The sequence below is a fragment of the Eupeodes corollae genome, chromosome 3 (assembly GCF_945859685.1).
Source record: "Eupeodes corollae chromosome 3, idEupCoro1.1, whole genome shotgun sequence".
In the NCBI taxonomy this organism is placed as follows: domain Eukaryota; kingdom Metazoa; phylum Arthropoda; class Insecta; order Diptera; family Syrphidae; genus Eupeodes; species Eupeodes corollae.
The window spans coordinates 27,787,121-27,808,959 of NC_079149.1; the positions used below are offsets into that span (position 1 = coordinate 27,787,121).

The 21,839-nt window shown below is 33.5% G+C and overlaps 1 protein-coding gene across 3 annotated transcripts in view; it reads left to right on the top strand.

The window, feature by feature from the left end:
* The window catches only part of LOC129948913 (semaphorin-2A), a 420,780-nt gene that overhangs the window by 252,932 nt on the left and 146,009 nt on the right, over nt 1–21,839 (top strand). The gene's annotated exons all lie outside the window — the stretch shown is intronic.

The window sequence follows — 21,839 nt, forward strand, 5'->3', positions numbered from 1 at the left end:
AAGCCGCAGACAAGGATCTTTTGGCCTTGAGATGTCAATCTAATTGGAAGTTAAAGGCGTTTAAATTGAATTGGCACATCTGTGGGCATAATAAGGCTTCCCGATAATAATATATTTTCACCTCGGAATTTTCTATTTGGAATTATGGCTTCGATAACATTTTTCAGTCATTTTTAATCAATCGCGTGCCGTTGCACAATCGTGATGGGTTCAAATTACGGAGATCCAACCTTCAGTTGAAAATTATTCGGTGGCATGCCTCGTAAATCCAATCCAGTTCAAAAACTCAGTTGGATAAATTACAGCCTCGGTAGTATCACAAACTTTGTCAATAGATTTGTCTGACACCAAGTCTCCTTGAAACAAATGTTTTATCTTGAGATTTAATTCGTTGACATCCCTGTTCAAAACCTCAAGCGAATGTTTGTGCATTCATCCCAGATGATAATTTTACACTGTTGTAGCCATGTTGCAATGCATGTTTGTTTTTTATGTTACACACCCAAACCAGTATTTTATTGTTCTTGAAATGAGTTTTTAATTTTGGTGTGACGTGCCCTTGAAGTAAGGCCTGCATTTACATCACCCACAAGGTGTTGCCTTCTTCATAACAGTTAATCTTCTGGCTAAGCTCAATCTAAAACATACCGTAAAAAAGAACTCATACCAAAAATATGAAATACCGGGAAACTAACTTATCGACATAAATGGTTTGTGTATTCGATTAGTTCGTTCAAATACACAAATCATATCTTTTGATCAAGTGTTTTTCAAAAAGGGCGGGTAGATGTTGAAATGGTATAAAACAAGGTGTGACATCATTCAATTGCCCGACTCGGCTTTTTACGGTAGAACGGATCCGAGTGGTCCAATTTTCAATTACTCTTTTGCATAGATCCGGCTGAATTTGGGGGTTTGGACTGTGTTATGTTCACTTTTAGGGCATCGGTCGATTGTGTTTTATTTACATAGTCCTGTTATGTAGCGCTCGCTGTTAACGGTGACCGCCTTACTGACGTCGCGTCGTTTTTAAAATAGTACGTACCAATTGCAAATGTTTAACTCCATATTTAAATCAATCATCATAAGATGATGGTAAAAAAGTCGACAAAAAAACTATTACAAGAGGTGGATCAACATTTCAAAACATTTTTCAAAATCAGCCCGATTTTGAACTTTGCATAAAAAGACGTTTTTGTATTCCTCCAGAAGGATAACCTCATACCATTGTGTAATTTTTTAAACTAATGAACCGATTTTAATTATTTTTTTCTGAACAAAATATGAGTTTAGTTTTTCAAGATTCTATAACTTAAAACTGGGTTCACATTTTTTTACAAGATTTTCTACTTTACTGCATACATAGGTACATTAATAAACAAATTGAAACATTGCATGCATACAAAATTATTTAAAAAAAATAGTAACGATTCAAAAATAAATATAATATGAAATTAAATATTTTTTAAATATTTGAAAAGTATTATTATAGTGGCAGTTAGTCTTAAAACAAAGGTAGCTTTTTAAACATACTCTTTGGACAGCAGAACAATTTTTATGTTTTGAAAAGCTTAAGTTTAATGGTTAGTAAGTAAGTTAGTAAAGTGGTTTTATTTTCAAATTTAAGTAATGTACAGTTTAAAGATTAAATAATCAAGTATAGCATGGCAATGCTGTCTGCCAGATTAACATTTTAATTGAATTACTATAACATAATCAAACTGTGTCTAAGCTTTTTAATTATCAAAAAATCGTGTTAATATAAATTTGTTCAAAAGATTTCATTGAGAATTCTGTTTCGATAAGCTTGTTCTATCCAGTACATAAACAGTTTTTTCACCTCCATTGTATTTAGATAGGCTATCATTTCTGCCTCACTTAAGAAGTTGCAGCCGAAGAAGGATCGCCTAGTTTCCATTAAAACCGGGCATTTCCCTAGAAAAACATCTTCTCTTTCCATGAGGTTAAGCAAACTACATAAGATTGGAAGATCCTCTCTGTGTGGCATATAATTCAGTTGAAGAAGTTCAGCACGCAGTCTCAACATCGTTGAAATTTCTTCCACACAATTCTCATTCTAAAGAAGTTTTTTGGGCCTAGATTATGACAAAGATGAGTATAGATTACTCTGTGGTTAGAACTGATTGCATCTTCAATGTACTTCTCCCTAAGCTTCTCGTCAACGAAGGCAATAGTTTCGTACAGTTTACCCCTCCATTCATTGCAGGTTCAATTCGATTCCACACCATTGCGCGAGCTTCTTCAATTCCTCATACCAACCGAGACTTCGGTTGATTACGTGCTTTCTTTGGAAGTCTATCATTATTCATATGTAGAACTTTTATAACATAGTCTACCTGATTTTTCAGCGTCTCAATAAAGAGTGGTGGGAGACCAGTTTCTAATGCAACTACGTAGTTTGGTGTGTTGGACGGCAGGTGAAATATCCTTTTGATACAAAATCTCAGCAACTTTTCTACGCAATCGTATAAATTGCAACCCCATACTTGCGATGCATAAAATAGTACTGATTCCGACACTGCTTCGAATAAACAAAACTTACAGCTTTGCGCAATACTTTTGTTGGCAAAACAATTTTTCCATGTAGCTCCAATCGCACTCTTGGCCTTAGAGAGTTTTTCATTAAGATGTTTTTCCATACCTAAGTTTGTTTTAAACCATACTCCTAGATATTAGCCGTTCGGATACAACATATAAACTGTAGGTCCCCTTCATTCCTTGCAACATTACTCGCACACAGAAATGGTTGAGAGTTCAAAGTCATTAGGCCCTAGTTCTCAACGGACTGTTGCGGCACCCAATTTATTTATTTACTCCTAGGTATTTAAACTCATTTACGACCTCAATAGTTATTGAATTAAAGAACCATCTTTTATTCTGACTATTTCTTCCACCTCCATTTCTAAAGACCAGTATTTTCGATTTGTTAAGGTTCACTTGGAGTTTCCACGTAGTACAATACCTATATAGTTGGTTGGTTGATCATCAACTGAAGCGTTTGTGGTGCTGCTGATAGAAGTACTATGTCGTCAGCGTAGAAAAGAGCCTTTATAGAGGTCCCCACAAACTCAACTCCTCCAGAAATATAATCTGTTAAATCGTCTATAAAAAGTGCGAATAGAAGAGGGCTCAGCGTACAGCCCTGTCGAACACCTGATTGCGTTTGAAACCATTCCAAAAATTCCTCTCCATTCCAAAAAGCTGCCTTTGTTTCGTTATACAGATTTTGTAAGACTTTTCCAAACGTTAAACGCTAGCCTATCCACAGCGTCAAAAGCTTTTTTAAAATCTACGAAAAAGCTGTAAAGTTTTTTCCCGTTTTGAAGAAAAGTTTCGGCGATACTTTTTAGCACAAAGATGTGATCGATCGTAGAGTAACCAGCTTGAAATTCTTTTAATAAAGTTTTTCAATAAGTTCCGATGTTCCGTATTTATAAAACTCAGCCGGTATTCTGTCGGTGCCTGCCTCTTTGCCACCTTTTAAGGTTTTTAAAGTGTGTCTTATCTCCTCTTGTGTAATTGGCGCATCTAAGAGAATATTGTCGAATTCAGCATACGACTTATTTACGGATCTAGACGGGGGATTTGAGAGTTCTTTGAAATGTTGACAGATCGCAGTCGATGTTAGAATTCGGTGAATCTTAAACTTATTTCCATTCAAGAGCTTCACCAGACTCCAAAAATCTGTAGCATTCTTACAGTGTGACAACCTCCTAGGCTCTTCTATAAAATATTGGTTTCGTTTTTGTTTACAAAGGTCTTTGTATATCTTATTGGCTTCTAAGTATTTATCTTTGCTGTATTCATTATTGTAAACTCGAAGGGTCTTCAGCCACGTAAAAGATCTCTGTCTAGCACGCATACACTGGCTATTAAACCAAGGTTCTATTGGAAATGTCTTCCTATGGTTGGTTCTAAAGGCTGGATATGCAGATTTTCTTGTATTTACCTTTCCACATAAGTCTGGGCATAGACGTGTGATTTTTTCTTATCATCAGACACTATACGTTTGACACCCTGGTTCCCCTTATAAATCGCCTGCCCATTCAGAAATTTCAATTAACCCAAACCAGTATTTTATTATTCTTGAAATGAGTTATTAATTTTAGTGTGACGTGCCCTTGAAGTAAGGCCTGCATTTACATCGCCCACATGGTGATGCCTTCTTGATCACAGTTAATCCCCTGGCTAAGCTCAATCTAAAACATACCGTAAAAAAGAACTCATACCAAAAATATAAAATACCGGGAAACTAACTTATCGACATAAATGGTTTATGTATTCGATTACTTCGTTCTAATAACTCATACCAAAAATATGAAATACCGGGAAACTAACTTATCCACATAAATGGTTTATGTATTCGATTAGTTCGTTCAAATACACAAACCATATCTTTTGATATAGGGGTTTTCAATAAGAGTGGATATATGTTGAAATGGAATAAAACAAGCTATGACATCATTCAATTGCCCGCCTCGGTTTCTTAAGGTGGCACGGATCCGAGTTGTCCAATTTTAAATTACTCTTTCGCATAGATCCGACTGAATTTGAGCGATAGACTGTGTTCTGTTCACTTTTAGGGTATCGGTTGATTGTGGTTTAATTGAATAGTTCTGTTATGCAGCGCTCGTTCTTGACGGTGACCGCATCACTAACGTCGTATTTTAAATAGTACGGACCAATTAAGACGCCGCCGCCGGCCTAAAATCCACAACAAATGGTAACTTTCCTAACAGAGCACGCATTTTGAAAATAATATTGAAATGTTGCATTCGCTAAAAATGTTAAACTCGAGATTTAAATCAATCTTAAAATCCATTAGAAGAGGTTGGTCAAAATTTCAAAAACATTTTTCAAAAACAGCCCGATTTTAAACTTTGCATAAGAAGGCATTTTTGTATTCCCCTAGAAGGATAACCTCACACCATTGTGTAATTTTTTAAACTAATGAACCTATTTAAATTATTTTTTTTTCTGAACAAAGTATAAGTTTATTTTTTCAAGACTCTATACCTTAAAACTGGGTTAACATTTTTTAACAAGATGTTTACAAAAAAAAACAAACTCTCAGAAAATACCACTAAATGTTTGACAGTTCTGAATTGTATCGTCAGAAAATATCTTCTCATATTTATATGTTCTAAGTTTTTAAAGAACAATAGCGCTTCGTACGAAATATAGTAACATAAAAGTTAACAGTGTTTGAAGAACATGGATTAAACTAAAGTATTGACAATTCCAGCACAATAATCTTTTCTTTATTTGAATTAAATTTGGAACATTAAATAAAATAAAATAAAACAAGTCAGCTCTTAAATTGTTTTTAATTTTTTCCACCACTATGACAAAAACGTTTTAGCACCAAACCATCTCAAAGAAATTAATAATAAAGTTTAATCATATCTCTAAAAATTTTAATTTATATGTCTATCTCTATTTAAAAAGCTTAAAATTATTTACTCGAATAAACCCTCTATAAGTCCTTTATTTCCTTATATCCCTTGCAATAAAGTATCTAAGCGAAGCACAAGCAATATTATATATATATTATATTTTTCACATCTTCCATTTACCATAAAAATAAACACTCTTGAATTTCACATAAATTTTTGTACAAGCACAATTTTATAGGTACCTCTAACTATAAAGCGTTATTTTATATTTTAACGAGTCTTTTGTAGGTTAATTACCGTAAAAACCCTACCATCATGTTAATCCTCAAAAAGTAAAAAAAAACACTAAAAGTTCTTTAATTTTACACAGGCTTTCTTTCAAAATAAATTCCACAATTTTGTGTACATGTCGACATCTGCTTTCGTTAAAATAAAACCCATTTAACAGCAAATGTGTTATAAAATAATATCGCTCAAGACTCAAAAACCACCACACATCAGGCAGGTATGTAATAAATATATGTTTGGGTACCCAATGCTGTATAAAGTAATTTTAAATCTCATTTAACATTCTCAAAATTTAACGCAACAATTGACTTTGTTGTTTTCGTTGTTGTTGTTAAAGGTATCCATCTAAAAATAAAAATATAAATAAAAATAAAGCATCATTAAAAAAAATATAAAAACAAAAAAAGTTAACCAAAGTTATTAAAAATTAAATTTCATTAAACATAAAGCCCAACGTGGTTGCATGCAACAGAAAGCAGCTAACAGCAGCAGTAGCACCACCAACACAACATAGATCCTCATGTAGAAAGTTGTGAGTTCTGGAACAGTGTAAACAGTTTTGATAGTTTGAATATGATCCCCTTTTATTACTGCTGTTGTGGCAAGTTATCCCAGAAAAGGACTCTCTCTCACATAGTGTCAGTCAGTTCACCTCATCGTAAAATTGTTTTACTATGAAAAACCGTAAAAGTCATGTTTCCTGTCAAAAATAAAACAACCTTATGCCAGCCAGAGAAGAAAAAAAAGGATATACATATCATACTATGTACGAGTCTTTGATATGTGTTATACAGGTTCATATTCTTCGCCTTATTATATGTACGTTGGTTTGGTACCTATATCCTTTGAACATTATATGTCCTGCTGTTATAGGAAAAGCTTGCGGTTTATATTATTTTGTGAGGGAACGTAAAATTTCGTTATTTTGTCAATTTTTGGGGGAAAATGACAAAATAGTTTGCTTCCTATGGACCTGTGTTATGGTGTTTCAAAAATTATACCTAGAAGACACGGACACGACCAAACCAAACCAGAGGCTTGTCTACATGCGGTACATACAGCTTTATCCTTAAGAGATGTAAACAAGGTACAAATATATGAAGAGATCTTCTTCTTTTTTTGGTTTTTAATTTTCTTTATGTTGTATGACACTTTTTATGGCAACCGTAAATTTTGCTATAAATTTCAGTGATAATACACCTAGAGACTTCCTATAAGCAAGAGAGTGTATTTTTATAAGACGTGTTTTGATGAAATTTGCAAGGATGTGTTGCAGGTGAATAAATACGAGCACTCTTAGGGTGTATACAATTTTGAGTAAGTTTTTTTCCTTGAAACAAAGTCATCTTGAGTCTTCCAAAATAACCAGGGGTGTTATAAAAATAGGTTGGTATGAGATATGCAACTCATATAATTCTATTTATTGCTGTTGTTTATTTTGTTGAAAATTTAGATTTTTAATATACACATAACTTCACCCTTTAAAGGAAATATTAACTTTCATAAGTATGGGCAATACATATTGCTCATAATCTTCATACAAGTGTTTTAGACAGATAAACGTTCAAACTTCATATAAAGAAGAATGAAAGTGTAGTAAAAGTTGTCAAAATTAATATAATTTGCCATTTATTATATTCCAATATTGTCTGTATATTTAAAAAAACACCTTGAATTTTGGTGGCTTTATGAAATAATTTTTGGTTATTACGAAAACGAGATGATTTTTCCATCCCATCTGCCAAACAAATAGAAGAAATATTTGATAGGCTATGAAAGCCAATAAAAAGGGTTTAATTAAAGAAGTTGGTAGCGTTATTTGTTAAAATTAAAAATCCCTATCTGACAGATAAAAATCATTATTTACTGGGCTTTTAATAGAAATAGAAATTTACTTAATTACTCATGACAATTTTAATTTGGAGTTCAATACTTTCTATGAGTATTTGTTTTGCCCATTTATTTAATATCTTATTTTGAAATTGCCCCTGGAAAATGGATCACATAGTTCTCAGTTTAAAGGTTTAATTTTGTTAAAATATTTTGCAGTTATTTGTGTATTAATTTTGACCATTTCAAATGGTTTAAGTGTTATATTCAATATTTTTCTGCTGCTTGGTTGACTAAAGGATTTGTGTTGCAAACGATTTCAAAAGTTGTCTTCTTAATTGCTCTCTCAAATTGTGTTTAAAATTTAAAAATTTAATGTTTGATTCAAGGTTTCTGCATCAGTTTTTCTTGTATCTAGCTTTCTACATAAGTCTGAACATAGAAGTGTGATTCTTTCTTATTATCAGACACTTCGTTTTTCATCCTGGTTCCCCTAATAAATCCACTGCCCATAAGGGAATTATTCAGGAATTCCAAGCAAATTTCCCAACAAAAATCCTTCAACAACGTTGACGAAACATTTAAATGTCGTTAATTACTTACTTACTTAAGGTGGCGCTACCTCCTGTGTGAACTAGGGCCTCACCCAACAAACTTCTCCATCTAGCTCGGTCCCTAGCTAGATGTCTCCAGTTTCGCGCTCCAAGTTGGGTAAGGTCACCTTCCACTTGTGTGCGCCACCTGATCCGCGGTCTTCCTCTACTGCGCTGTCCTGTGGGTGCGGATTCGAAGACTTTCCGGGCCGAGGCATTGGGTTCCATGCGCTCTACGTGACCCAGCCATCTTAGTCGTTGGACTTTTACTCTGCTTGCTAAGTCTACGTCGTTGTACAGCCCGTTCAGTTCGTCGTTCCATCTTCTGCTCCACTCCCCTTCGATGCATACGGGACCGTAGATCACACGGAGAACTTTTCTCTCGAAGCGACCCACGGTGCTTTCATCCGCTTTTGTCATGGTCCATGCTTCTGCACCGTATAGCAGGACGGGGATGATAAGGGTCTTATATAGCAATACTTTGGTCCCTCGAGAGAGGACTTTACCACTCAATTGCTTTCTTAGTCCAAAGAAAAAGCGGTTAGCAAGAGTTATTCTGCGTTTGATCTCAGCGCTGGTGTTGTTTTCTGCGTTTACAGCGGAGTCTAGGTAGTCGAAGTCCTTGACTACCAAAAAGTTACGTCCGTCGATAGTGACGTTTCGACCAAGATGTCGGTGTTGTACGTCCTTTCTTGACGACAGCATGTACTTTGTTTTGCCCTCATTAACGGTTAAACCCATTTTTGGCGCATCTGCCTCAATACTTCACAAGAGCCCCATTGACATCACGCTGAGTTCTTCCGATTATATCAATGTCATCACTATATTCCAGTAATTGGACATACTTTTGAAAGATAGTGCCTCTAGTGTTGACTGTGAGCTCTGCACTATTCCTTCAAGCACGATGTTAAAAAAATCACATGACAGCGCATCACTGTCTAAAACCTTTTTTGACAACGAAAGGTTCTGTGAAGTTGTTTCCAACCTTTATGGAGCAGCGTGAATTCTCCATGGTCATCCTGCACAAACAAACGAGTTTGGCAGGGATGCCAAAACTAGACATGGCTCTATACAGCTCGTCCCTGTAGATGCTGTCATATGCGGCCTTGAAATCGATGAAAAGATGGTGGGTGTCGATTTGGTGCAGTTTAGAGGGTCTGAGGTTCCATTCATCGGGCATGCTTTCCTCGGACCATATCTTACAGATAAGTTGGTGCATGCTCCTAACCAACTTATCTCCAGCTGCTTTAAAGAGTTCGGCATTCAAGCCATCCGCTCCACCGGCTTTATTAGACTTCAGCTTAGATATGGCAATCTTTACTTCGTCTAAATCGGGAGGACGGGATTATTGGCTTTCGTCGTCTATATTGAATGGATCATCCTGCCTGATAGCGGAATTCAGTTCGCCGTAGCCTTTATACAGTCTGCAGAAGTGGTCCTTCCATATCGTCAGCATTGACTGCGGTTCCACTATGATGTTTCCACTTTCGTTTTTGCAGCCTTCGGTTCTAGGTTTATGTACCTGTGAATTTCGTTTCACCAGTTCATAAAACTTGCGAACCTCATTCCTGCTTTTATACCTCTCAACATCTTCAACCGCACGCTTCTCATACCCTCTCTTTTTCCTTCTGAAAAGTCGGCGTTTCTCTCGCCTCTTCTGCTCATAGGGCTCACGAGCAGCTCTCGTCCTTTTATGCAGCGCCGCTTTGCGTGCCTGTTGTTTGGCTGCATTTGCCTGCCGACATTCCTCATCAAACCAGGGGTTCCTTGTTGGTGGCTGTTTGAAACCCAGCACATCAGAGGCGGCTTCTCTGATTGCATCTTGGCAATGTTGCCACTGGTTTTCGATACATTGTGTTGGCGGCAGAGAACTTCGATAGAGGTTACTTGTCACTCGGGCGGAAAAGGATTTGGCGATCTCTGGCGATTGTAGCCGTTCGGCGTTGTACCTTCTTCCAACACTTCCATGTTTTTTACCTTGGGTCTGGAAATCCGAAGTTCTACCTTGGCTACAACGAGGTAGTGGTCCGAGTCGATGTTAGCTCCTCGGAAAGTTCGTACATCCATGATGCTGGAAGCGTGTCTGGCGTCGATCGCAATATGGTCAATCTGGTTGACGGTAGATTGATCTGGAGAAGTCCAAGTTCCTTTGTGGATGTTGAGGTGTGGAAAACGCGTGCTGGCTACCATGACGCTTCGCCCCGCAGCAAAATCTATGAGCCTGAATCCGTTGTCGGTAGTGTTGTCGTGCAGGCTGTTCTTCCCGATTGTTCCACCAAAGATGTCTTCCCTTCCTAGCTTATCATTAAAATCGCCCAGGACTATTTTAATATCGTAGCTAGGGCACTGCTCATATGTTTTGTCTAAGAGCTCGAAGAACATATCTTTGGTGTTGTCGTCTTTCTCTGCTGTGGGGGCGTGCGCGCATATCAGGCTAATGTTGTCGAATTTAGCCTTGATGCGTATGGTCATGAGGCGCTCATTGATGCACCTATAGCTCAAGACTTCTTGCCTTAGTCTGGCTCCAATGACGAATCCGCATCCAAATAAGCGCTGTTGGTTTTCGTGGTAGCAGTCACCATAGTAAATATCGCAGTTTTTCATCCTCTTTTTTGCCGGCCCATCCCATCGTATTTTCTGGATGGCGGTGATATCTGCTTTATATCGTTCAAGAGCCTCCGCTAATTCTTCGGCCGCACGTGGTCTGTTAAGGGACCTAACATTCCACGTGCATATCCGAAGTTCGTTGTCCATTATTCGTTTGCGTTGGTTGTCAACAGTAAATCCGTCCGTATCCGAGGCTTGTTGGTGCTTCGCAACTTTGAAAGCTTTTACGTGGCCAGGAAGTCACCCCGACGCACAACCCCCAACCTGGAGGGCCAGATCCTAAGTATAACTCCAAGGATGGGGAGCCGGATAAAACCGCTCCTTACAGGCCTGGGCTCCGAATAAGTCGAAGAAGCCTTATAAGGTGTTCACTAAGTAGCTCAACCTTACTGGAACTGTAGACGCCACCGTTGATTCCATCTCGGGAATTCGTCCGGTGCCGTCTGGATAAGGAGAGGTGCCTTAGTGGAAACACCTCTCCCCACCTCTCTCGTTTGTCTTTAATTAACTAAACCAGTATTTGATTTTTCTTGAGATGAGTTATTAATTTTGGTGTGACGTGTTCTTGAAATAAGGCCTGCATTTACATCGCGCATAAGGTGTTGCCTTCTTCCCCACAGTTAATCCCTTGGCTTAGCTAAATTTAAACTTACCGTATAAAAAAACTCATACCAAATATATGAAATACCGGGAAACTAACTTATCGACAGAAATGGTTTGTGTATTCGATTAGTTCGTTGAAATACACAAACCATACGAGTATATTTTGATATAGGGTTTTTCAATAATGGCGTTGAAGATATTGAAATGGAATAAAACAAGCTATGTGTGAGGTATTAACACAATTATTTTTTTATTTGAAAGGCGGGCGTATGCCCTTAAGTGTGAAATATGACATCATTCGGCTTCTTACGGTGGCACGGATGCAAGTTGTCCAATTTTCATTTACTCTTCCGCATAGATGCAATTGAATTTGAGCGATGGCATGTACTTTGTGCACTTTTAGTACATCGGTCGATTGTGGTTTATTTGCATAATTCGCATGACCCTGCGAGAGATAAATTTACCCTCAAATTGTTCATGCAAAATGTCAATCCTGGCGTTTGCTGTGTAGCATGTAGCGCCGTCGTCCTGCTGGAACCACATGTCGTCTAGGTCCATATGCATCATTTGGGCCATAAGAAATTAGTTATAATCGTTATGTAGCGCTCGCTGACGACGGTGACCGCCTTACTTACTTCGTTCTCAAAAAAGTACGGACCAATTACGCCAAAAAAAAATCTGAAGATCTCGGAAAACCTTCTTAAAACTTTTCTTCCTTTTGGTAGAACAATGGATTCTGAAGGATAAATAGGCTTGCTTACAATCATTCTTTGATTCTTCCAACTCCAAATGTGATAATTCGGTTAATAAAGGTAGCCTCCTAGGTAAAACTGAGCTTCATCCAGATCAAATGCATTTCAAGGACCTAACCAGCGAAGATGCGACATTGTTGGTGATTAAGTTGTGTTCTGTTATCTGAACTGTACAAGTCTTCGCAAAATACGGTTTGTGTGCAATGTCTTATTCCAAAAATCGGCGAGGAATCAACGAAGATTGGTGTTCATCAATCCCCTACAAAACATTCTTAGACCTTTTAAATAATTTGAGTGCGTTGTTGATTTCTTCGAATTCATATCGTTTATCTTTCTGAAATAAAAAATCATACACTTACCGCTAAATCAACAGAGAAATATGAAAATATTTAAAGAATTTTATAATTCAACACAAATAAAACATGAGATTAATTTTTAAAAATAACACACCAATTTTTAACCCTCTTTAAATTGCCATAATTTTAAAAGAAACGTTCAAAACCAAAATTCAGAATGTCTTCATGTTCTATAATAAAATCCTTTCTCTTATACTTAATATGTTACATTCTTGGAAATTTGTTTATCCAACCTGACACCATTCCCGTTCTATAACACCGCTCATCAAGATTGTACCGCCAACATCATCACCACCACCCCCACATCACCTAACCAGCGACCGTCTACATTTGCAAAACAAATCTTATTTCCTTTTTTCCTCGAAATAAAGCTGAAAATCTCATATATTTACCCTCCCCCATAAACCACCTCTCTCCCACCACACTTTTATCCTTATATTCGAATATCAAAAACAAAAAATAAAACATATTGTAGATGCTTTCCCCTCCAACCAAAATATTTCAGAAATGCGTCCTAATCCGGAATTCGAAAACTCATCTAATGGGACTGTGCGATAATTTTACGATCCCCACACAATAACAAACCAAGGCTATATCCGAGGGGGGGGAATGGATATAAAGACGATGATGGCCCATGTGGAAGGTTAACTCAATAAAAATATTCTAAGGCTAAAAGGACGAATCAACCCTAAGATGATGTTTTATCTGTGCGAGAATGTGTGTATGGTGTTGTTGTGCCAATGCTGATGCCGATGCTGATGTCGCGCTCTGTTGGAGATGATGAAGAGCCTAAGGAAGCTTCTTTCATGCAAACTCGCACTCATATATTTTTTTTTGTATAATATACGAGTACCACACATCTTCGATGAAGACGGGAATACTCGTATATGTAAATTAAAGCCACACACAAAAATAGAAAATCCTCGATCCTATTACCAGTGTCAAAATAGTCAATGATTTATCGTCATAAATATCCTTGCCTGGCAGCAAGGATGAGATTGAGATTTGAGAGTGAAGGGGAAGGAGAAGGCAAAAGAAAAATATTATTCTAACACACAACAGTGAGCGTCAGTCATCCAACGCCAGGCAGCCAGCGTCGCGATGCTTCCGGGAAAATGAATAAGGATACCATTTGGTAGAATTCACCTACCAACATAACCAACACCACCGCATCACACCACACCACGCCATACCAAGACTATAGAACCATCAAGGATGTCGAAAACGACAGCTTCAACGAGAGGACGGTTGATGATGATAATGACGTCGAAGAATTTCCGACACAAGATGAGGTCGACTTTTGCAGACAATTACGCCATTAAAATTACTCAAGTGGAAAACATCCTAAGATGCGATGTGATTGCTTCATTGGTGTGGGTCCTCTGAACCCGGTGCTGCTATATACTCCGTGATGTGATGATTCTGATGATGGTGGTGGGGTATTTGAAGTCCATTCCCACCATCTCCTTTCATTCTGTCTCTCGCCGAAAATCAACATATAAGCCATCCAGAAGAAGAATTCAGCAGCGCAAGCTGAGTTAATTTAATCGAAAACGCGAGGACATTATCCAAATATTTGCACAAGCCAAAGTTTTTGCACACAAAAACCTTTTATCTTTGGATTAATATTCGAACGAAAGAACCAACAAACCAAAGAACGAACGAAAGAACGCTCGAGCGAACGTTTGAGAACGTATAGACTAGAGAATGTCCTTTGGGATTGGTCGTTCTTCGGAAAAGAGCTTCTCTTTTATAAGTATGTATGTATTCAGGCAGAAAATAGTGAAAATATGACAAGGAATCAAAACGACTGAAACGATTTTGGTGTGGAAAAATAATGTCTGTACTGTATACACAAAATACATTGCATAGTTTTTGGATGATGCGAAACGACACGACCAACAAATAATGTTGATAATGAATGACAAACGGTGCGGTGGCACTGGCGGGCGTATTCTGTCTTCAATATATATGCGGATGCAGTGTCATAATGCCAACATAACACTACTCTCGATTTATAGGAATTCAATTAAAATTTTCCAAGGATATGATACCAACCATGCAAAAACATAAAATGGCAGCTGCAAGTTATGTGATCTTTTCTATTGTTTTTTTTGCTATAGAGAAAGTGGTAGAGAGAAGACAGAGGAGCGGAAGGATATGAAAACGTTTAAATACCTATAGACATTATCCTTGCCTATTAATAATGCGAAGCAAATATTTTCAAAATTTGAATTAGCGTCAAATATTTTGAGAATTTCGTAGGAAAGATGACGAAGGAACTTGGAGCAGAAGAAGAGGAGTATAGGAAGACATTTTATTAATTTCAGTAGAATTTGACAAAAAGGAATTTGAAAGATGTTTTGGGATGTTGTCGTTTTTGTAGTCAAAAAAGTCAAATGTAGGAAGTTGTGGGGACTTCAGCTTTGTTTATGAAAGTTTTTAGAATTTGATGTCTTTTTATACCTTAATAATGAAGTAACGTGGAGTTGTTTCTATCGAATAGTTTTGGAACTTAAAATTGCCTAGTTTTAGGCATCAACTTGAGGGTACTACTATTTTGAAAAATATAAGTTTTTGGAACTAAAAAAAATTGGAATCTTATACAATTTTAATTTTATTGAAGAAGCTGTGTTTTATTAAGCAATTTATTTTTATTAAATATTGTTATTTTAATTTTATTGCAATAACATATTAATTAAATTGGAATACAAAATATTAAAAGAGGCTGGGATGCGACCCACACTGATAACTACCCATCTCGTCTGTCGATTTGTCTGGCTTAAAAGTTTGTCTATATGTACTCCTATCAATTTTTACCAAATTTGCGTAAAAATAAAATAAGTTTGAAGGCAATATTTCATATTTTTGAAAGGATATTTGAGTCAAAAATCAATTTTTCCCAACTTTTGTGAATTTTTTTTTTTTTAAAACTGTCAATTCGATTTTTCTCAAAATTTGTCCTAATGTTAAAAACATTATTTCATATAAGTAAAAATTAGTAAGAAGCTATTATCTTAAATTTTTGAAAAGATATTTGAGTAGAAAATCATTTTTTAACAACTTTTGTTAATTTTTTTTTCGGTTTTTAATTTTTTGTAAAAAACCTGTTAATTCGATTTTTTTCAAAATTGTATTGAATGTTGACAACAATATTTTTTGAAAGATAAAAGTAAATTAAAGCCAATATCTCAAAGTTTTAAAAAAATATTTGAGTCGAAAATCAATTTTGACCAACTTTTATTATTATTACATTATTCTTCGTTGCACAAAATTGTTTTGAAAATGAAATCATATTTTAGTCGTAAAATTTTGGAGGTAAAAAATTTTTTTCTTCAGTTTTTTTTGATTTATAAAAAAACAGTTAAATGGATTTTTTTTCAAAAAATATACTTCTTTGATATCACGTTTTATAAAATTTAATTCAAGTCTCTAGCGTTTTTGGTTCGTAAGATATTTAGGGTTAACCAAAATTTTCACCTTTTTTTCAAACTGCTGTGGTAAAAAAACCACCCGCGCAATTTTCTTGAGAGCTCTTTCTGCATCTTTCTGCCATATTATCTATATAACAAAATGTATTTGAAGTTGATATCTCTTCTGGTTCTTGAGCTATGGACGACAAAAAAACGGCACGAACGTAAGGACGTTCGAACGTACGTACACACGCACGCACAGACGTCTTTCTAAAAATCTTTTATTTCGACTCTAGGGACCTTGAAACGTTGAAAAATGTCAAAATTTTCAATTTGACAAATCGGACCCATTACAATAACTTAATATGGGAAGTTAATAAAATTAAAAAATAGGTGCACAAAAAAATAAAAAAAGCGTTACAAACTTCAAAATAATTTCCTGATGTAAATGCAATATTTTTAATCTTGCTTAATGATTTTAGAAATAAAAATGAAACTGGGATATAAAATTGCAAACGATGTTTTTTCGTGATTATCCGCATTTTCATTTTTATAAAAAATGAATGTTTAGTTTTTCTTGTATTTTGAGACTAATTTTGTTTAAAAAAACTTTGAATTATATTTGCTCAAAGTTTTCGAAAAAAGTCGTACAATACGTTTTTTAATTTTAAAATATTCGATCCAAAAATAAGCAGCTATCAATTATTGTAAAATTGTTTAAAAGAAAAACCTGTCGGTTGGATGTGTTCTTTGAAAAGTTTTTACTTTGTTTTCAAAATCGAGCAGAAAACCAGTTTCATTTAATATGTAAACATTTGTTCGATTTTCCTAAAATTATACCAAATGATTAATATATCTTTTAGAAGCTAAAATCAGTTCGAAGTCAGGCCTAATTTCAAAATCTTTAAGTAAAAACCAATTTGGACAAAATTTTAGTACTATTTTTTTTTCTATTCGTACCAAATTGCCTGCTCGATTTTTTTGAGTTCTAACATTTCTTAATACAAATATTTTGTAAAGGAGGAAATAATTTTGAAACCAATATCTCTTTTTTATCAAAATATTAAAATTAATATTAGTAGAATTTGTTGTTTGTTTCATTAAAAAAAGTGTCAATTAGATTTTTCTTAAAATATTAACAAATTTTAACAAAAATTGTTTGTTATAGATGGAAAAAGTTAAAAATTAATACAATTTTCTGTTTTCTAAATATTCGAGTCGAACATCAATTTTTAGAAAACTGTTTTGTAGGTTTTTTTGTAAATAAAACAGTTTGTGAAATTTTTCTCGAAGCTTTACCAAACGCCAAAACATATTTTGTGAAAGATAAAATAATTTTGAAGTAATTATTTGCTTGTTTTAAGAGTATGCATTTTCTAAAAATTTAACCGGAAAACCAGTTTTTGCGAATTTCAGTATTTTTTTGTCAGCTTTTATTGTTATTTCTTTTTGGAAAAATCATATTCGTTGGATTTTTATCCTTAAAATTTGACGAAATGTTAAGAAAAATATTTGTTTTAAGTTAGTTATAATTTCTAATTCAAATTATTTTTGGATTCTCAAATTATTTAGGACGAATGCTAGTTATTTAACAAATGTAATACCCTTCTCATTTTTATTATATTTTTTAATGAAAGCCTTTAATTTGATTTTCCCAAAAAATATATAAAATTTCAAGCAAATGTTTTGTAAAGGACAAAGCAAGTTTAAAGTGAATTGCTTTTATTATTTTTTTTTATAAAACAACAATTATTTTGAATTTTCTAAAATAAATAATAAAATGTTAAAAAACATTTTTCGTTAAATAAAAAATAAGATTAGAACTTGTATATTTTTGTTTCTCAAAATATTCGAGTCGGAAATCAATTTTTACTATTTTTGTAGCATTTTCTAAGTTGATGTCAAAAAAACGTTTTTCTCCGTGGTAATGTAATTCATGAATAATTTAAACCCAAATTGATACAAAATATATCGACATTCGGACCATTTCCCTATTTCACGACTTTTCTGTTTCACTTTTCAAATTACGTTTCACCAAATTCAATTTTTTAAAAAGGAAATTATCGAATTGAAAGTTTTTTTCCAAAGTATTTTTCCTTTTTTTCACCAAACAATAAACTTGCAAATTGAATTGAGAGTTTTGAAAATCTTTTTCTCAATATGCAAAGAAAATATGTATTTGCAAATAAGATATGATTTTGAAAAGTTGTCGCAAACTAGTAAAAAAATATATGAACTGTTTTGAAAAGTAAATGAAAGTTTTGAAGAATTTGCCAGGGAACATACATTTTCAATTTTGGGGTTAACGCATTGCTTCATCTCAATTTGTTTAGAGGTTTTTTACCCATTGACATCGTAGCCATCCTTTAATGGAAGTTGTAAAGTTATACCAACTAAAATGTTTCTTTTGAAAACCTATTACAAAAAAGAGGCTGGGATGCGACCTACACTGATAACTTCCCATCCCATCTGATTTGTCTTGCTTTAAAGGTTGTAGGTTTTCGTGTTGGGTTAAAAAAGTTGTCAGTTGAAACATCAATTTTTACCAAATTTGCGTACTATTTTTTGTATTTTTTGATTTTTTTTATGAAAAAAACGGACTGCTGGATTAAAAAAACTACTGAATATCGAAAACAATATTTTCTGTGATATAAAAACAAGTTTGAAGACAATATTTTTAACTTTTAAAAAGCTATTTGAGTAGAAAGTAAATTTTTACCAAAGGGGTATGCTCATTTTCGGCCCGGAGTGTACACCAATGAATTTGGTATCAAATTAAAGGTTGTTCTAAGCCGGATATATCTGCAAAAATATTTTATCGATAACTCATGGGAGATCCGAGATATTTGAGATTGAAGTTCGAAATGTCCAACCATTAAAAATCAGCACTTTTTCGACATAAATGCTAATATCTTTGGATATAGAAAAGCTAGGAAAATCAAAAAGGTATTAAAATAAAGGTGTCAAAAATATCTTTCAAATGAAACTAAAATTACAATTCTATGATTTATATATTTCGAGTTACTTTTAATCAAACCTTTGAATAAAAGCATTTTTTAGGCAAACTTTTGTACAATAATATCTTTTAAAATTCAATGATGACATCTATTTTTTTTGGCATCAATAAGTGGCTTAGTTCACAACCTTTATTTTCATATATAATATTGTAGGGTTTCTTCAACAATTTATTCATTTTGACAATAATAATTCAAAAATATGCCTTTAAAATACAAAAAAAATCTTATACCTAATACTATAATGTTAGAAAAGTAGCATGAGTTGTGAAACCTATCAATTGAACAAGCGCGATCCTATTACGGGGAGCATATCCGAAATGATGGCTCATATCTTATAGAAATAAGCATGGACCCAACCAGCAGTCTCCCAGGAGGTTTACCCTCTACAAGATATGCTAAATTATTACGTGGTAGGATTCAGAGCAGGCATATACATAAGTCGGAGTGTATATTTTATTTACATTTTATATAATAATAATCAACAAGGCAGAAAAGCGATTGAACAATATTATTACAATTGCCTAGTAGGTCGAAGGACCATAATATAGTTTTTAAGTTGGGCATGATATGAGAGTAATTTCAGACCTCCTTCTCAATTTTTAAGCAACCTATGATTCAGATTAGAATTATGTTTTGCCAATCCCATTGCCATTAAAATTATTTATTTTTCTTTGAATTATTACTTAGTTTATAATTATTTATTATTTTTCTTTGAATTAATTTAATTTTGTTTTGTTGATATTGTGATAACAATTTCTTTTTTTATTCTAATATTTCCACCACTTTAATAAGAATTATTTATTTTTTGTTTTAATTTTTCCACTATTACTATAAGAAATATTTTTATTTTAGTGTTAGGTATAAGATTTTTTTGTATTTTAAAGGCATATTTTTGAATTATTATTGTCAAAATGAATAAATTGTTGAAGAAACCCTACAATATTATATATGAAAATAAAGGTTGTGAACTAAGCCACTTATTGATGCCAAAAAAAATAGATGTCATCATTGAATTTTAAAAGATATTATTGTACAAAAGTTTGCCTAAAAAATGCTTTTATTCAAAGGTTTGATTAAAAGTAACTCGAAATATATAAATCATAGAATTGTAATTTTAGTTTCATTTGAAAGATATTTTTGACACCTTTATTTTAATACCTTTTTGATTTTCCTAGCTTTTCTATATCCAAAGATATTAGCATTTATGTCGAAAAAGTGCTGATTTTTAATGGTTGGACATTTCGAACTTCAATCTCAAATATCTCGGATCTCCCATGAGTTATCGATAAAATATTTTTGCAGATATATCCGGCTTAGAACAACCTTTAATTTGATACCAAATTCATTGGTGTACACTCCGGGCCGGATGTTCCTTATAAAATGAGCAATCCCCTTTTAGTATTAGGTTTTTATTTCTTGTAAAAAAAACTGTCAATTCGATTTTTTTTTTTCAAAATTTTACCAAATGTTGAAAACAATATTTTTATAAGTGAAATCAGTTGGAAGTCATTATCTCAAGATTTTCAAAAAGGTAACTGAGCCGAAAATCAAATTTATCAAATTTGAGTAATTTCTTTTAAGTTTTTAGTTTTTTTTGTAAAAAAAAATGTTAAAAACAATATTTTTTAAAAGATAAAAGTAAATTAAAGCCAATATCTCAAAGTTTTGAAAAGATATTTGCATCCAAAATCAATGTTTACCAATTTTTAATTTTTTGGCTGAGGGTTTTATTTTTTATAAAAAAACTGTCAATTCGATTTTTCTCAAAATATTTCCGAATGTTGAAAACAATATTTCTTATAAGTTAAAACTAGTTGGATTCTATTGCCTCACAATTATAAAAAGACATTTGAGTCAAAACTCAATTTTTACCAACTTTGAGTAATGTTTTTTTAAGGTTTTATTTTTATAAAAAAAAAACTGTCAATTTGATTTTTCTCAAATGTTGAAAACGTTTTTTTTTTCGTTGCACAAAATTGTTTTGGAGATTGAACTTTTATTTTATTCGTAAAATTTTTGAGTTGACAAATTTCTTTTTCAGTTTTTTTGATTTATAAAATAAGCGTTAACTGGACTTTTTTTCCAAAAATATGTTGGTTTGGTATCACGTTACAATATACAATTTAAAATTTAATTCAAGTCTTTAAGCGTCATTGGTTTGTAAGATATTTAGGGTTAACCAAAATGTTCACCTTTTTTTTTAAACAGCTATGGTAAAAAACCACCCACGCAATTTTTGTGAGAGTCCTTTCTGCATCGTTTCTTTTCTGACGGACAGATAGAAAAATCTATTATTGAAACGTCGAGAAATGTCAAAATTTTCAATTTGACAAATCGGTTTTCAATTGTTCTACTTTGTAAATTAAAGCTGAGTGAAAAGGAAATATGATCTGAAGGAAAAGAGGTTCTCTCGTAGAATGTGTTCCTAGTATTTATAGATACTAACTTTTTGAAAAATATGTATTTCCGTATAATTAAAAAACTTTTCAATTTAGTTTAACATTTAATTACAAAAAAGACCACGTCGACAATTATCGAGTTTAGAGATCTATGATATGGTAAGCAAAATTCGAAAACCAGAATGAGTTTTTTTATTTTGTAATCTTTTTTTTGAAGAGTTGTCAATATAATTTTAATATTTTACTCTTAAAGGTATTGTACAATAGTTGCCGTGAATTTAGTAGGAATACAAAAAAATTGAAAAATGAATTTATCAAAAACATTATACAAAGTTGAGCCATTAGCTATGTAACTTCAAAAATACAAAAGTAATTATATTAGCAAACATTAACTTAAAAAAAAAATCCGGGGAAATAATATAACAGTTAATTTTAAACTTAAAAAGGATACATAATTTTGTGTATGTTGGTAAGGGGGTTATGAATACCCTTATAATGATTAAACACAGTACAAGCAATTAGGAAAGGACGATACAATTATCAAAAAAAAACTATGTACTCGGC